The sequence below is a fragment of the Lactuca serriola genome, chromosome 8 (genome assembly GCF_051521515.1).
Source record: "Lactuca serriola cultivar US96UC23 chromosome 8, Lser_US96UC23_V15, whole genome shotgun sequence".
Taxonomy (NCBI): Eukaryota; Viridiplantae; Streptophyta; class Magnoliopsida; order Asterales; family Asteraceae; genus Lactuca; species Lactuca serriola.
This window is the reverse complement of record NC_136415.1, coordinates 53410285-53415774: the sequence shown is the minus strand read 5'-3', so window position 1 is coordinate 53415774 and position 5490 is coordinate 53410285. Positions and strand designations below refer to the sequence as shown.

Here is a 5490-nt window from a genome sequence, read left to right as displayed (position 1 = left end):
AACTTCGATTGCCAGAATCCTTAATTCTTTTATAAAAGTAACCTACCTAGTGCTCTATTTTATAATTCATGGTCATCAATTGCATCATTTAATCCAAACGACCAGGTATGAACAAAGTTAAACTTTTTTTGTTTTGTCGTTCCTTATCAATTTTACCTGCGTTTCCTTCTCAACTTCGAATTCCGTAATCACAAATATTTTTTTTCTTTAGATTAAGCAACGTAGAACCCTGTTTTATCATTCATCCTCATCAATTTCGTGGATTATCAAAATTACCAGGTACCAACATTCTGTTAAAGTAGCTATTAACTTTCTTTATTATCAGATTGACCAATTCGGTGCATTATTTTAGGTTGAATTTCATCCAGTAACATCAGAAAGATAAGAATTAAGATCATGAATTCAGAAAACCTAGTAGGGAATCAGTCGTTTGCAACACACACAACCGACAGTGTTGATGCAAATGTTTCTTTAGAATCAACATTTGAATCTGAAGGAGTAAATGAGGACACTATGAATGTTGCATGTGATGAATATGATATTATGGGGAAGGTTTTCAATACACCTAAGGATGCATATACATTTTATAACCAATATGCATTTCTTCATGGATTCGGTATACGTGTTCATTGGAGCTTTAAAAATAAGACCACAAATGAGCCTTATCGGAAGACCTATGTGTGTAATAAACAAGGCTTTAAAAGTTTGAAGGGCAATAGTTTATGTGGGGTGGCTAAGAAACGTCGTAGAAATTTGAGGACCGGATGCAAAGCAATGCTCCGAATAACAAAAGAAAAAGATGGGTAATGGTTTGTGGATGTGTTTAATGACACACACAATCACAGTTTGAGTACAACTCCTACCAAAGTAATGAAACATCGTTCTCATGGGAAGATCCACCGTTCAATGGCTTGTAAGTCTCTTATGGTGGAACTAGGTCAATCGGGGTTGAGGCCTTGTCAAATTAAAAAGGCTGTAAATGCAATGAAAACTTCATATGATGTCGATGTTACCTCAAAGCAATGTGCCGATGTTTTTTCTGAGCAACGTAAACAATATAAAGGTAAAGAGTTTTATGGGCTGATCAAACATTTCCAAGATAAAGCATTAGTTGATAATAACCAGTATTTTGCCGTGGATTTGTTTGAAGATGGGTCTCCTAGAAATGTTTTTTGGGCTGATGGAAGATCACGAGAGGCATATACTAAATTTGGGGACGTCGTTGTGTTTGACGTCACATACATGACAAATAAGTTTAAGATGCCATTTGCTCCGTTTGTTGGTGTGAATCATCATGGCCAATCTATATTGTTTGGTGGTGCATTGCTAGAAAATGAAAAAGAAGAAACTTTTCGATGGCTATTTGAGCATTTTTTAAATTGTATGTTTAGAAAGTATCCAGTGGCAATGATAACAGACCAGGATAAAGCTATGGGTAATGCAATCAAGAAAGTTTTTCCAAACACTCGCCATCGTTTCTGTGCATGCCACATTAAGAAGCATGAATTGGAACATCTGCGACCACTTGTAGCCCGTTATAGTGATTTTAAAGAGGCTTATATACAATGGGTAAAGAGTGATACAATTGAAGAATTTGAAACCAATTGGGAAGTTATTCGCGGTAAGTATAACATCGAAAGTAACAGTTGGATAAACGATATGTATAACCAACGAATACATTGGGCCAAAGCTTTCTTGAAAGATGTTTTCTTTGCTGGAATGACTACAAGTGGAAGAAGCGAGAGCATTCATTCATTTTTTTGATGGATTTGTTAATTCCAAGACCATGTTGAATGAATTTGTACTCCAATATGATAAAGCAGTTGACCCTCGAAGGGCTGCCGAAGAAGATGAAGACTTTAAGACCATGAACTCCAGTCCAATCCTTTCTTCTGTTCACCCGATAGAAGCAAAAGCAGGTCACTTTTATACGAGAAAAATGTTTGAGGTTTTCAAAAAAGAATGGATAGAAGCTAATTGTAACTTAACTCATGAGACTTTAAGTAAAACCACAAAAGAAATCAAATATAGGGTTGGCTAGCTTAATATTGATAAAAGACATTGGAGAATTGTTATCTTTCATTTTATGGATCATGTGAATGTCACGTGTTCATGTGCTAAGTATGAAACATATGGGATATTATGCAAGCATAGCCTTTACGTGATGAAGAAAAGACATGTTGAAAACCTTCCTGATCACTATATTTTACCAAGATGGACACTTAGTGTTAGGTATAAGGTGGGTAATGGCAACATTGGACTAGAAGAAATGAATTGTGAAAATGGAGTTAGTGCCTTAACTTTATGGTGTGTTCGTTCAAACTGCGATAAAGCAATCGAACAAGCAAGCGACTCACCTACAGAGATAGAAAAATTCAACAATTTCGTGATAAACTTTTTAGAAGATCAAAAGATTCGGAAAAATCCTAAAGCATTAGAGAATGTTTCTCAAAGTCCTTACAAGGGAATTTCTCAAGTAGACATGACACCTCAGTTATCTATATTTGTCCGTGATCCTATTGCTCCGACAAATACGAAAGGGCGTCCAAAAAATGCAACTAGAATTAAGTCTTCTTTAGAGAACGTAAAGAAAAAGAGAACTTGCTCTTACTGTCAAACACCAGGTCATTATGCCACTGGATGTCCTAAAAGAAAAGTAACTGTAATATTTATTGATTCTTCATGATTTTTTCACAGCATACTTATATTCATTATTATTAGGTGGACGAATCTGTAGCAGAAAAACAGCGATGAAAATGTGTAATCAGGTGGATGGGTTCTTTTTGTTGTCTACATGTGTTGCTCGTTGATGCTGTGAGGATGTGTGCTTTGTGCATATTGTGTTTGGTTTCTGCTTGGTATCAATTTACCTCATAAACCACTATTTTTTTTTCCTTAAAGAGAGCTTACAACACATTTTTGGTTAATTTATGCAACTTTAAGATATATATACATATTAATCCGTCGAATGCTTTTAGAAACATGGAATATTAATGAATGAATGCACCTGAGATTTTGTTTAATGGTTTTTATCTCTTGATGTAAATATAGATTAAATTATTAGTTAGTGTATCTTATTATTTATTATATGTCGGTCTTTTTTGACTTTGTAAATGGTTACAAAAGGTACGTTCAAAGTAACCATATGCCATTTGAATTAGATGTGTATTTATTTGTGACTTTAATCATATTTAAGGATTCAATTTGTAGGGATATGTAGCTACTTTCAGTAAAAAAATGTAAGCAGGTTACTTTGAAATTGGAAATTTTGAATATATATCAAAATTCGTTCAAGTAATAATGTTATAAAATTTAACATAGAAAATATTATGGTCTTTGTTATCATAACTAAATACAATATTCTGAGTCTGATTTCTAAAAAAAATATACAATATTCTAAGTTTATAATTTATACAATTCAAACACTCAAGTAAATTGACAAGATAATAAGCACCAATAAGAATTGTTTTATAGAATTCCCCAAATGAAAAGAACTCACCTTAGAAAATTACCAACTAAAAAAAACTGAATTTAGAAAAAATTTTGAAGTACAAAAAATCCAAGCTAACAAATAAGAATCCGCCAACTAAAAAACTAGAAGTAGCTAAAATTTGGGTTGCTGCGAGTTTCAACTCTGATCAATTGTTGCTTTCAGTTGTTTTTTCATGTCCCTCGTTCTTCAAGTTGGCAATTTGTCAAACATCCTAGATTCTTGCACGATCTTCCCTCACGAAGCATCCTTGACTGTCATGGAAATTGGAAAACTTTTAAATAGCATATACACACAACGAACATATTGAAATATCCATTGCATACTATAAACTTCATACTTTCGTAGCTTATTTCTTTTAAAAGATGGATAATTTCAACTGCATCCACTTTACTTAGATAATAAACTGCTACATTATGTATTTTTAGTGGCTTATTTCATTTAGACATTACATCAAACACCTACTATGCATTCCAATAAACAAGAACTATAAGATATATAATGTCAGTTACCTTCTGCTAGTGTACAAGCCATTCAATCTAATACAACTTTCACATAAATTAAAAAGAATTTTGACATGTTACTGTAACTTTTTGCAAACTATTCAAACCACTACTAAGTTAAACCACAATAACATGCTACCCACTGGAACATGAAAAACAAAAGTCAAAATCAAATGACAAAGAAATGGATTGGGGACCCACGTCTTGTCTTTCAACATTTTAAATCCTACAATCAGAACAGGAAAAGGAAGAGAGATATAATGTAAACGTTCAATTTCATGGGAAACTTACTAGGACGAAATAAGGGAAAAGGTTGTATAAAATGAGGATTGAGGAGCAATACGATGGCCATGGAAGAAGCTGAACTTGTAACCCATTATCGCAAACCCATATCATTGTCAAGGAAGAATAGTAAGATTTAGAATCGTGTGATAACTACTGCAGCCACAACAAAATCGATGGAAAAGAGCATAAGATTGAAAAATTGGGGCTTGAGAAAAAAAACCAAGGAAATCAGACTGTGGATTTATAATTTAAAGAAAACGACGTAGTATATATGGAAGCCGACAATAAAGGAAAAAATAACATATACAATTGTAAATGCTTAAAATAAGTGAATGCAATTGACTTTATTTTCATCAAATGCACGTAACCTTATTTTCGTCTAGAACGGCATCGTATTATATGGTTCCACACCTAAGGTTAGATGTATTACAGCCTCACACTCACTTTTCCCATATATATATATATATATATATATATATATATATATATATATATATATATATATATATATATATATATATATATATATATATCTTGTTTACAATAGTCATATGACTAATAGACTAATCTAATTGTTTGTGTTAATTATCTTGTAAAAACTTGGGCTTATCTTAGGTTGTTCGAATTCTAAAGCCTTAGTTACAGAGGATTGAAATATGGACCCCGTATTACGGCTATGTTATTTGATTTTGGAGACTGGTCAAATGATACTTTGACCAATTTATTTGTATGTTGAATTTCGAATATGTGTTGCGTACAACCCTGCATTGCTTGTTGTATGTTGCTGAGCGGGAAACTCACCCTACTGTAATGCCGCAGACTATGACTTGTGCTGCTCAAGCTCTAAAACCTTTAATTCAAGGACCCACTTAAATAAAACTATGACATATGAGGCCCAAGCGAAATTAAAAATACCAACTTTATTGAAGTGAATGAGACAATGTAGCAACATAGGCCGGTATAGAATGGTCCTTACTTTAGTCAAAGATGCATATGACCACCTACAAACTTTTAGTGGACATTAAAATACTAGTTGTCTGAAGACCACAAATCAACTATATTTTTCACATGATGGACAAAACAACATAAAATGGTTTCTAACCGTATCAATTCTCACTAGGTCTAAAAACTAGGGTTGAAAAATATGTATAAAGAGTTTTTAACACAACGGTGTCAGGTGTTGTCTTTTCTATTTGATATCGAGTGTTCAAG

At 33.1% G+C, this 5490-nt stretch overlaps 1 pseudogene; it reads left to right on the top strand.

The window, feature by feature from the left end:
* The first annotated feature begins 537 nt into the window (after positions 1-537).
* Positions 538-2686, top strand: LOC145066903 (protein FAR1-RELATED SEQUENCE 5-like; annotated as a pseudogene).
* Positions 2687-5490: the final 2804 nt, after the last annotated feature.